The 13,274-nt window shown below is 42.3% G+C and overlaps 1 protein-coding gene across 5 annotated transcripts in view; it reads right to left on the reverse strand.

Moving 5' to 3' along the window:
* The window catches only part of klhl4 (kelch-like family member 4), a 35,582-nt gene extending 26,950 nt beyond the window's left edge, over nucleotides 1-8,632 (reverse strand). Inside the window, exons 1-2 of one of the 5 annotated variants that reach the window (XM_028960807.1) lie at nucleotides 8,574-8,632; nucleotides 8,428-8,487 (exon numbers count right to left, since the gene is read on the reverse strand). The gene's annotated coding sequence lies outside the window, so the exon portion shown is untranslated. Of the gene's footprint in view, nucleotides 1-4,264; nucleotides 4,342-8,427; nucleotides 8,488-8,573 lie in introns of those variants that run through there. The other 4 variants (XM_028960806.1, XM_028960810.1, XM_028960808.1 and 1 more) reach the window with 4 other exon arrangements.
* Between the last annotated feature and the right edge of the window lie 4,642 nt (nucleotides 8,633-13,274).

Below are 13,274 nucleotides of genomic sequence, written 5' to 3' on the forward strand. Positions count from 1 at the left end.
TCCAACAGTCCTGAAGGTTTATGCTGAACCCTTTCTTATCAATCATTCATATTAATGAGCATCTTGTGAAGCGACTTTGGATGATGACAATAGTGGACAAAGCACTAATAAAGGTAAAAAGACATAATGCTAAAAAAATCCTTTTATTGCACCGAATTCTTCATCTTAGTCTCCATAATCGCCACAGAGTAGGTGCGTCCAGACTATTCACTGGTACTGTATATATAGTTTTTTTAATTGCACATTGGCAATCATGTTTATTAGCGACAATCCGAAAAGAAGACGTTAATTTGTGTACTTTGAATTTTGATTGAAAATGTTAATTAACTGTCTTATTGCCTTTTGCATAGCTTTTTTTTTGTCCTTTGCAGCACATATCAAAGCTATATTAAATAGGTTTTCGGAATGTGTTTTGGTTCCTTGTTTCAAGGCATATTAAACCACAGACTTTTTTTTCCCAAATATCTCCCAGATTCATAATTCATAAACATAGACCAGGCAACTGCAGGGCTTTCATCTGATTTGTGATGAAAAAATTCCAGTGTTATGGCCTTGTGCTTGGTACCGTAGTCTTGCTGAAAGGTGAATTTTCTTCCATGCATTCAATTTTAGCTGACCATAGCAACTTCCCCTGAGCTGCTCCCAGGGATTTTGCTCCATTTATTTTTCCTCTTGTTTTAATAAAATGCTTCCATGAAATGCATGATTCTGAGTTTTTTTTTTCGTCACAATGAATACTATTGAAACTGTGCCAGCTCTGGGATTTCTGGCTTGAAAATGTTTTTTAAAATTACATTAAAGACAAAATGAAGAAATCCAATAGGGCTGCACACACAAACTAGTTTCACCCTAAGTACATGGCATTTTAGACACATGCCCTTTAACATGCTCATTATTAAAGAAAATCTATGCAAAGAACGGATTGGCTACAAATACATGGCAACTGTGGCCGACAGAGCACTTGCCCTTTGTTCACTTGCATGATAAAACATGGCATTCTGCATAAACCAGATTTATTCACTTTTAATAAAATACATATCTGTTCTAGCAGAGCATTTTATATGATGATCAGTCTTTTAAAGGTTACAAAAAGAAAAATGTAAATGTCAGTAGAAATATGAACAGCCACAATATTGGAGGACATAATATTGTACTTGGCTTGTTGAAAAAAGGCTTGAGTAGATCTAATGGAATACTAATGGAATATGACAGAACTGAAATACTTTCTCCTATCACCTTAATTGTGCTTTTGGTCTACAAGCAAACCATATTTCTGAGAGGAATTTAATTACATTCAAATTAAAATTGCTATCTGACATTAATTTGATCATTTGCTGTACAGCAGATACAACTATCAGTTTGCCCTACCTTGGGAGGCAGATTGCTTTGGTTTTATGAATGCTGGTTTTTAACAGATCCTGGATAAGTGGGTTTAGAAAATGGATGGTTGGAATTCAAATTGTAACCTTTACAGTTTTATTTATTTTATAATCCTACTTGAAAAAAGTCTTTAGCTTCATGAGAACACTGTCCAATCTGAATGTTCGGGTTAAATGACAAATCAATTTTTTTAAATTTATGTTAACACGTTCGGTTCTGTTCTGTTGTACACACATAATTAATTTAAAATAATAATGCCTACACTAAAAAAATTTACATTGATGCATCTTTGCTATGGTAACTCAAATGATTTACTAAATTATAAATTAAATCACTACAAAATAGAAGTAAAAAAAATAATAAACTACTGTATGTTTAGCCAATCATGTGACTAGGAGAAATTATACACACAACAAATAGACTCTGGTAGTCTATTATGCATAATACAGGTTAAACATAAACTGTTACAGCAGAATGTAACAGCACACTGTGTAACAGCAGAATGTTTTTTCAACTTTGGGGTAGCTGCTGAATATGCATATAGACCAGATAATGACTAGTAAAACCTAAAACATCCCACCATTTACAAGTACTGAATTCAAGTAACAGCTACACCATGCACAATTATTCAGATCCAGACCACACCCGTGTGAAAATTTCACACACTTTTAGACACACACACCCTCACACATGTCTGAGACTTTACAGGAATTACAAAAGTAATCTGTCATAAGGCATGATGTTCAGAGTAGTCCTATGTATGAGTGTCTAATTAGCAGATTTGGGGGGAGGGGTCCAACCAATCAGCCTCTCAATTATAATTCATATTCCTATTATCTATTCTGTCATGTGTAATTGATCTTTTTCTCATTAATATGATTGTGTTTCAAAATGAATTAATACTTTTCAAATATGTTACAATAAATGAATTTTATGACAGCTTCAACGCAGGCAATACCTGCTGGAATGTCAAAAGAAATGATCCATGGCTCCGTTTGTGAGATTAATTTTTGCAAAAAAATAAAATAAAATGTCCAGTTCAGTTTAGTGGAACTTGTCTGGATTAAATAACAGGTAGACCTGTGTGCCGCTGTTCATTAGTTTCTAAATCAAGTGTCAGCTAATGGTCTTCTGGCTCTCATCTGTCCACTGGGCCCTCATTAATATTATTAACACAGGAGCCCCCCCAAATTTTAATTAAAATGTTCTGATGTAATACTCCCAGCACCACCTGCAAGGAAACTCTCTGAAGAGTTGCAGTCAAATTAAGGCATTTAAATTAATCTTATATTTAAGTGTCAGGGGTGCAATTCTCAGTGAATATCTTTTCTTTGACCTTCACAGATTTAAGCCCAAAGGATCTAAGGATCTAAAAAAACGCAACCTTGATACAGAGGTAATCGCTCTTACAAAATAACTGTACCTGACCTTGTCTGTGCTGTGAAAAGGTCTAACAATGCCATGTCATTGCAAATCTGCACAACTTTAACCATTTTTTTATCAGAAAATCTTTTAGCAGCATAGTAAACAGTATGATATAAAGGTACAAGGCCATGCCACAACATGATGTACGTTCACTCATTTGTCCTTCAGCCTAATTAACTCACTATTGCCAGGAGACTCATCTATCAGTGACTTAACATAAGGTAACATGCAAATTTGGGCTCACTGTAATTTAAATTAAAGTGGGTGCAGAGGTTGTCAGTGTTGTACAATTATGGTTGAATTCTGTAATGGAATGTCTGAATGGAATTTCTGTCAAAAAACATGGCTAAAATATCACCTGGCTTTACAAAAGTAGATAAAGTGAAATATTCTTCATGTACAGCATGTACACTGAAAGACAGAGGGAGAGAGACTGTGTCTGTGACAGGAAAGAAATATATATTTTAATAATCTAAAACTCCATTCAAAAAATCACTTCACAAAAACTCCCGAAAAATCACAGCATCTTCATCAAGATGCCAACTTTGTTAGATAAAAATGTATGAACACAATATCATGTCATGACCACATTAATGTAATTGTTGCGCTAACAGTGATCTTAACTGTTAAGCCTTAGCAGGTTTCCGGATACTTGGTACTGGGTACCTGAGAAGCCATGCAGAGCATCAGATAATGATTTAAAATGTATCCATACAGCAGGTGCAGTGTAGTTGCGTTAATATTATACATTTACACAGGGTTCAGCCTTCTCTCTGACTGAAATTAATCGTAAGCTTTATTATTCCTTGATTATTATAGCTGGTGACCTTTCTGCATCAGATGGATGGACACATATCTGGATGCCCAATTTTAACATTTCTGCATAAGAACCAAAAAACCTGCGTGCCTTCTATAGCTGCTTAACAATAATCACAAGTTAAATGTTTATTAACGTGGGCTATAAAAATATTTTTTGGACACCGTTGCATTCCATAACCTCTGCTTAATGCAAGAGTCAAGGACACCATCTGCTCCAGCTCCCCATGAAGCATGAGATGTCATTGAACCCACATGCTAATAACATTATCAACCAACATCTGCTGTGGTGGTGCAAGGTTCCATACCTGCTAAATACACAAATACAACAACTTGCAGCCCAATATGCTTTAGCTCCTTTGTGGATAAACACCAGAATAAAAGTAGAACAGATTTCATTCTCATATTCTGTGTAAAGATGCAATAATGGAATATAATAATTGTACTGAAGGGAAATAGGTAATACATCACAATTTGTGCCCTCATGGTGGAATTGCACCTGAAGTACTTTCCTTAACAGCATCAGAGTTTTTGAACGAAACCTAATCTAAATATGAACTTCGGTATTGGTTTTATCAGTTTTTTGCCAAATTGCATTTTAGAATTTAAAAATCATGTCAAAATAGTGTGATATTAAGCCTACCGTTTCAAAGAACCAAGAGAATCAGCCAGTTTTTCCACAGCACATTTCTTTCAATTGATTATTCTAGATGAGTCTCCAAAACAACTGTGGCAGCAAAGTTCCTTTTTGGTCACCAGCATGGCCAAGAATTTGCATACAAGAAAAAAACACATTTCCTTTTGGAAAGGAAATTCTTGCTTGAAGTTCCTTCCTGGACCTAAAGCTGAACAATCATTCTAAAACATGGGGGAATTACAGGGGGAACAGGAAAAAGCCACGTTTCCTGTGTTCCTGGTGTGCTATTCCTCCAGAGAATGGAACTATCTGCTTTCTATCATTTTAAAGAAAGTAATCCTAGAGATACACAGGAGCTATAAGCTATAAAGCTATCAATGCTGTCCTAGATTTTCTGTTTTTACTTTTTATTGTAAATAAGATGGTACATATGACTAAATTACTCTAATTACTCATAACTGGCTAGTTGTCATATCCAACACAAAATCCCAACAAAACTGTTAATTAAATAAAGATCAGAGATTATATGTGCTCTTTTATACATTTTTAGACATCAAGAAGGATTGTAAAAATACCAGACTTTTATATATATAGACACACACACGCGCACACACACACACAGGCTGGAATGACTCGCTACATTCTGTAATGTGATTCAGAGCAGTGCAGCACAGAACATCCTGCTTTTGGATATTGATTTGTCATTCTGATATCCTCACAGCAGATCAATAGCAGATCCAAATCAGCAGATAGACTGATGTGAGCACATCATAGGCAAAATAAAAAATAAAAGTGTTGGATGGCATTCCGGTGAGGATGAATTATGTAAAATGACCTAAAATATCTTAAGGCCTCTTCGGTGTGTTATAGCTTAGCATGCTGTACTTTCTTTTTATCTGCTTGATACATTCCTGAGTAAATGGAATTAATTGCTCCAGATCCGATTCTATTAAGCAAAGTACAGAAAAACAGTACAAATACATGATAAAAAGGTGTCTGGCCAGCCTCTGTCCACAAAGCCCATTTGCAACAAGCTTTTGAGCCCCCTGATGAGCTCGTTGAGCCTGGGCATGTATCAGAACTGGACCTTAGACCAATGGAAGACGGAGGCTTTGTCTGATGAGTTATGTTTTATTTCTATCATCAGGCCAGGAAACCTTGGGTACTGCATTCATGGAGATGTTAGAACACTCAGCCCTTCATTGTAACTGTATTTCCTAATAGTAGTGACACATATTTGACAACCCTCTTACAAGGATACACTATGGGAAGATGGCAAGCTGGTGCAGAAACCTTGGGTCTCACATTGATGTCACCTAAACATAGTTTCTGACCAAGTGCACCTTTTCCTTTAAAACACTAATTCCTGTTGTCAGTGACCTCTTTCAGAAGGATAATGCACCCTGCCGCAATGCAGGAAATGTTCAAGAACGGCTTGAGGAACACAACCGGTTGGAGGTGATCTCCAGATCTCACTCTAATCAAACATCTATAGAATTTATTTTGAAATGTGTGATCCATGAAGGCACAACCTTGCTACCTACAGGACTTAAAGAATCTGCTGCTTAAAGCTTAATGCTAGATACCACGGCATACCTTCAGAGGTCTATTGGAGCCCATTCCTCAGTGGGTCAGGGATGTTTTGGCAACAAAAAGGAGCCTTAGTTAATCTAAGAAGGCAGATAATATTGTTATGGATGGTTGGTGTCTAAGGTTATGATTGCACTGTTAGCTGCATGGTGACACTATCCCACAATCACATGTACTTTTCTTGCAGAATATTGCCAAAATGTGGGAAGAGACCTTGTGGCATGTGCTGTTCCACATGAACCTGAGGCGGCCTCCTTGTGGTGTTTTGATATTGCTGCGTTCTGGTTCCTTTCCATTTTTTGGATGCATGGATATAGTTTTCCTTTCTTCTGGCCCACACGCCTGTTTATTTTTTTATTTATTAAAAATCCTTGTTCTGCTCCTGCGCTTCCTTCCCTGTTCAGCCCCCAGGCGTGACAGAATGCAGCCGCCCAAACAAGAAGCGCAGCAGCCAAATAAAGAAGCAGAGGAGGAGAGAGGCATTGGAAGAAGGGCACCCAAGGTCGTGGCGAGTCTGGGCTCCACAGGGTGTCACGCGGCGAGTCGTGGTGCACCATGGCAAGCCGAGCCATGGCGAAGCAACGGCCCCAGCATGACCCCAGCATTTTCCCCAGAAGGATGGCAGTGCGACAACAGCACCCCAGCCCGCTGCAGAAAACATCCATTCTTTCTGGCAGCCACCGATACCGGCTCCCCGCACACACCCTACACCACCTTTAGTGCCAGAGGAGCAGTCACCTATTCAGCACACCCACCACCGCCTGCAGCAAAGCACCCGTCAAGAGCGTGTCTTGCCACAAGCGTTCTGTTTATCTGTCTGTGTTTGTGTGTGTGTGTGTGTGTGTGTGTGTGTGTGCTATGTGTCTATGTGTCACCCCCACTTCCCCTCTTTCCCATAGGTAGCAGTGATGCAGACGAGAAGACAGGTCACTTGGTGAAGAGGGCAGTTCCTACAAACGCTGCAAGTAGAGTTCCGATCCAAAAAGGCACCGGTTAGGTCGGCTACCGTCGTGACTGCTCTGACCTTGTCTACTTTGTTTTCGACTTTAAAGATTATTTTTAACAACCCTTCACACCCTTGTTTCTATTAGTGTAAAATGCACTCACAATTAGAAGTTTTTAACTCCTCCGGATCCCAGCTGGCCGAGTGAGATCCTGAGGAAGAACAAAGGACTCAAAGCGGAGGCCCCCGGGGCAAAACGAGCCGGCTTCAGGAACGGGCTGAGGGCCCGTGCACACCGCACAACCTCCTCGGCTTCACCGAGACATGGCTGAAGCCAGCGGTGCCGAACCAAGTCATCCAGCCGGCCGAGCTCTTCTCGGTTCACCGCATGGACAGGACAGGGGACTCGGCTGTGCGTGCTTGATGGTGCAACAGCGCGAGCATTGTTCCTCTATAACGCTCCTGCACACCCAACCTGGAACTATGTCGTCCTTTTTATCATCCTCGGGAGTTCACATCGGTCATCATTCCACCGAAAGCGGACACGGACACTGTCCTATGCGAGCTGCATGAGGCACTCACTCGACACCAAACACAACACCGGTACGCTGTGCTTATTGTGGCAGGGGGTTTTAATAATGCCAGCCTCGAACACGCAGCGCCAAACTTCCACCAGTACGTCACCTGCCCCTCCAGGGGCAAAGGGACATTGGACCACTGTTACACAACACTTAAGCATGGGTACGGTGCACAATCTCGTCCACCATTTGGGAAATCCGACCACGCCGCCATCTTCCTCATGCCTAAATAGAAACAAAGGCTCAAACAGAGGGAGGTGGCACGCTGGACGGACCAATCGGTGGCCACTCTTCAAGACACACTGGATGACGCAGACTGGGACATGTTCTGAAACCGGTCCGAGAACATCAACGTGTTTACGGAAGCGATTCTGAGGTAATCATCAGAACGTTTCCCATTCAGAAGCCGTGGGTGGATAAAACCATCCGCGACGCTCCGAAACTCCCGCCCCGCAACATCAGGAAAACGGTGAAGGAGGTCAAGGAGGCGAAGCGGGAAGAAACTAGAGTCACAACTCGAACAGAATGACTCTAGGACCCTGTGGCGGGGACTAAGGACAATAACGGATTATAAAGCACCAACATCCGGAAGGACGAACACGGACATGTCTCTGGCAGACGAACACATTCTATGCTCGCTTCGAGGCTGCAGCTAAAGGCTCTAGCGATGATACGACTAGCAGCTCCAGCAGCTGCAGACAGGAGGACACTGCCAGCACCGAGAACCCGATCGTCATCACCGAGCCTTCAGGAGAGTGAACACCAGGAAGGCAGCAGGACCAGACGGCATCTCGGGGAGAATCCTCAGAGCCTGCGCGGACCAGCTAGCACCTGTGTTTACAGAGATATTCAACCTCTCTCTATCTCAGTCGGTGATCCCCACATGCTTCAAGGAGTCCATCATTGTTCCGGTCCCCAAGAAAACCCATCCTGCCTCCCTCAATGACTACCGCCCTGTAGCCCTCACCTCAGTAGTGATGAAGATCTTTGAACGGCTGGTCAGAGACTTCATCATTTCTTTATTACCGGACACACTCGACCCACTACAGTTTGCTTACCTTCCAAACAGCTGTACAGAAGACGCCATCTCACATCTCCTCCATACAGCACTCACCCACCTGGACACTCGGAAGGGAAATTATGTTAAAATGCTTTTCATCTACTACAGTTCAGCATTTAACACAATAATCCCTTCCACACTCACCACCAAGCTGGAGCACCTGGGACTCAGCTCATCTCTCTGTCAGTGGATCTCCAACGTCCTAACCACAGGCAGTAAGGATGGGCGGACATGTCTCAGCCTCCATCACCCTCAGCACTGGAGCCCCCTGCAGTACTCTCTGTACACCCACGACTGTGCAGCCACTACAAACTCCACCACCATCTTCAGGTTTGCTGACAACACTGTTGTGGTGGGCCTGATCTCTGAGAACGACGACACGGCCTACCTGGAGGAGGTTGGAAATCTGGAGAATTGGTGACAGAGGAATGTCAGCAAGACAAAGGAGTTAATTGTGGACTTTAGTACCAAGCAGGAGAGAAACTACCAGACCCCTGTCATCAACAGGAGCCCAGTGGAGAGAGTAGATTCTGATACCTCGGTGTTAACATCACGCAGGACCTGTCACCATGGTGAAAAAGGCCCAGCAGCGTCTCTACCACATCAGACATCTGAGAGACTTTAGACTGCCCTCCAAGGAGCTCAGGAACTTCTACTCCTGCACCATAGAGAGCATCCTAACAGGAAACATCTCAACCTGGTTCGGGAACAGCACCATGCAGGATAGGCGAGCCCTACAGACCTGTACCAAGCTCCCTGACCTTCAATCGATCTACAGCAAGTGGTACTGGACCAGGGCCAGGAAGATAGAGAAGAACCTCAGCCACCCCAACAATGGACTCTTCTCTCTTCTGTGTTCAGGGAGGCGCTGATCACACGTTTCCCCAAGCATGACAGACTCTCGGCGGCCTACAAAAGCTTCCATGGGGTCGAGAAGATCTGTTACGCTGTTTCCCATCATGCGTATGCGTCCTCCTTCCTCCAGCCATTGTGACAACAAAACTTCAAGGACAGAACACAAATACACTCCAGCACTTTCACTTTCAATCACTCCTGGACTCAACCCCCCCTGAAAAATTGCACAAATTTCTTATTGGTACACACATTTTTTTCTTTTTACTTTCACTTCACTCATTTGGACACCTTCACCCTACCTGTTACACATATTTTATTATTTGGTTATGTTTGCAATACTTGCATATTGGTTCATTGTATACTTGTAATATTTGCAATACTGTGGTCTGTAGCAGTCGCTAAAGCATTTCACAAATAAATTTTGAATTTGAATTTGAGGTTGACAGTCCCTGACCTGACTGTGCCAGTCCAGGGTATGGTGGCCTGTCGTAGGGATGCCTCCTTGTCCAGCCAGGGGGGCTCTCCTCTGTAGTAGGGACACAACACAGCCCCCACATGCAGGGAAGACATGCAGGGAATGGTCCTGCATGTTTCTTGCTCCGAAGGAGGAAGGGATGTGCAGGGGAAATCCTGCACATGCCCAGATGGTACAGCCCTGCGGTAAGGTACACAGTGCGAGATTGCCTCCATGCATGACTCAGGTAGGACAGAATGATCAGTTGCTGGGCAGTCCAGGATCACCTCCCTGTGGGCAGCAGAGAGCAACGTCAGCAGGGACGTGCAGTGACGGGCTGCACATGTCCAGACGGATCCGCCCTGTTACTTGTGTGCAGGTTGCCAGAGCCACTGCCATGCCGGGGGTATACTGAGGGCCAGCCAGAGGTTACGAGTCCAGGGAAGACCAATGCCTGTAGTGGCGGGTCCCTGCGGTTGCCACCGCCGGTGATGGACCTTGTCACCTCAGAGTAGCAAACTTGGGTCGGGGGGGTACTGTGACACCCAGAGGTTATTTGGCGAAAACAGCAGACAATCATGTGCCTGATTAGCAGGACCTCTCAGCTGATACCTCAAAGACTACCACCTTCTTTTAAGCATTGGGTTCTCCGGACAAAGTAGTCATGCACTTTAGGGGTGTTTTCAGTTCCTGTATGGTTTCCTTTGTTCTGGCCCACATGCCTGTTTATGTTTCTTTTTATTAAAAATCCTTGTTTTGACATGTCCCCATTCAGCCCTCAGACGTAACAGACACCTTAAAACCCAAACCCTACCCTAACTCTTTGCAGGAATGGATTAAGAATAAATAAATATTTATTTTGATTTATGCAAGGACCTCATTGCTCTGTATGCTTTTCAAAACAGATATACAACCATGGAGATGGGAATCCTCTTAAAGCCATTTTAGTACACCTAAACATAAAATAATAATACATCTTGTAGTAACATGTATTTATGTCATATAGGCCTGAATGACAACCTTAAGCCATTGCTGCTCGAATAAATCATCCTTTAGGAAAACATCACAAACTTAAGCTGAAAAATCAACACTGCCCAACAACATTCTTAATGATATCTAATGCACATATATTATTTTAATTATAATCATTGTATTCTGTTTATTAAGATGTTATTGTCATGTGAAATGGTAGATGCGGAAGTGCTCACGCCGGTGCTCAGTCATTGTTCAGCTTCTCGCTGAGCGACTCGGCGGCAATTTGGCCCGCCTGATCCTCGTTTGTCTTGGTTTGCTTCCAGTGTTTTCCGTCCTGTTCCTCGTTTTCCCTCTGGTTAATTCTGGGAGCATCAACATCCGTGGGTGTTGCAGCGCAGACCGTCTCAGGCTCTGAGATTAAGCGGAGAAGATTCACCGTACCACAACATTCGCTCTTTCCTCTCGTCCCACTCCGGTGCTGTGACAGTTATGGAGTAGTCACAAATGAAACACAAATGGCTTGTGTTTAGGAGGAATCGATAACAAGGTGTTTTGTATGCCAGCTAATCATACGTTTAGCTGCAAATGATTAAATTATTACTGCAGAAAAACAGCTGTAGGATATGATTTTTGTGATTTATCAAATGTTGATTTGAGTGTACAATACACAAAACTCCACGGCTGCTCTCAGATCGTGTACGTACTTCTTGTCAGTGCTAACCAGTGCCACAGCAGAGGAAATCAAGCTAGGACAGAATAAATTACATCATAGTTCATTTCAATTCATAAATTATGTTAATCAGCCTAGATTTCAGGTGATGTTTGTCTCACAAGGACTGGTTGCTTCGCCCCCTCTGACGTTCCCCTTCTTCTACAGCCCACCACCTTTTGATACATTTATGCTACAATAACCCCAGTATCCTCTCAATGACTTTGCGGCGTGTCTCCTGCCACAGAGCCTGCCCTTGGACTGCTTCGCATCCAATACAGGTTCCGTTGCTACAGATCCATTGACCAAAGGATCTTGAACGCAGTCACAAGAAAAAACGGTGCCCCTGTATTTTTTACGGATTTTGGAAGCAGATCTGGTTCTCTTAAGGGAGAATGGGAGAATCTCAAACAGTCGCACCGGACCAGACCGCGGTGGATCAATGTATCACGCTCTGCACCTGACCCACTGCATATTCATAACAGCTTGAGTTCGGCGTTTTACGTTCACAGCCGCGTTGATCTGCTTCCGATAATCACCCACTTATATTCCGCTTAAGCTGCCAAAGTGCACCATTTTATTCCTCTCTACCGGAATAAATGAACACCTTCATTCTTTTTTGTGCTTTTAGCACAAAGAAATACTAAAAAAAAGCATTCTCCACCTCGGTTGTGATCATATCGATTTTACAGATTTCCACTTTCATAATCCTACTATAAGATAGTCTTACAGTTCATTAATTGTCCTGACAGGAACACTCACATCAAAATTTGATAAATGTGCATAGAAATGATCGTAATAATTGTAAGTCGCTCTGGATAAGGCCGTCGGATAAATGCTGTAAATGTAAATGTAAATGTACACCCGTTCGCCTGCCATATAAACCGTTCATAAAAGAGGCCCAATGAGATAATAGATGTACAGTACAGTGGCAGTGGTGCAGTGGTGGCCTAGCGGTTAAGGAAGCAGTCACCTAATCAGAAGGTTGCCGGTTCGAATCTCGATCTGTCAAGGTGCCACTGAGCAAAGCACCGTCCCCACACACTGCTCCCCTGGCGCCTGTCATGGCTGCCCACTGCTCACTAAGGGTGATGGGTTAAATGCAGAGGCCAAATTTCACTGTGCGCACTGTGTGCTGTGCTGCTGTGTATCACATGTGACAATCACTTCACTTTTTTTCACTTTTAACTTTTACGTTCCAGTGTCAAATACTACAAAAATAATTTCGTATAAAAAAAAAAAGTCAATGTGATATATAAAAGATTTTTGTGTTTTCAGAAATATATTTTTTTATGGCACATCAAACGTCGCCTCTGTGCTGAAAGACAGTAATTAAATGTGTGCAGTTATAAAAGACACGCTGCAGGGAAGCGTGCATGTCTATTTTTACACTGAAGTCACACATGTCCAATTACTTCTGAGAAACAGAAGGCCATATCCCGAAACAGTTGTAAACAGGGCAATACAGGGAAGACAATCAACAAATAAAGTACACTGGAAGTAAACCACTAAAAATTGTCATCCAACGCCCTGCATAATCATGTTCAACACTTCCACCTAACTTATTTCTTTAAGATTGGGCACTAGATGGCGCTGTAACATGAATGTTATTGTGGATCCCAGCCACAATATCTGAAATTACTGCCAAACATTGGAAAAATCTGTTAAAATGGTAAGATAAAAAAGTATTTTGATGAAGCAGCATTATTGAAAAATAGATCTTTAAAATGTATAGGGGGAAAAGCTGATAAGAATTTGACTTGTTGCCTTCAACTTGATTTATTATCACTCCATCTCAATTATGTTTAAATAACTCATATTTCACTCAGTATTTATAAGCGTAAAAATCTAC

The sequence above is a fragment of the Denticeps clupeoides genome, chromosome 18 (assembly GCF_900700375.1).
Source record: "Denticeps clupeoides chromosome 18, fDenClu1.1, whole genome shotgun sequence".
In the NCBI taxonomy this organism is placed as follows: domain Eukaryota; kingdom Metazoa; phylum Chordata; class Actinopteri; order Clupeiformes; family Denticipitidae; genus Denticeps; species Denticeps clupeoides.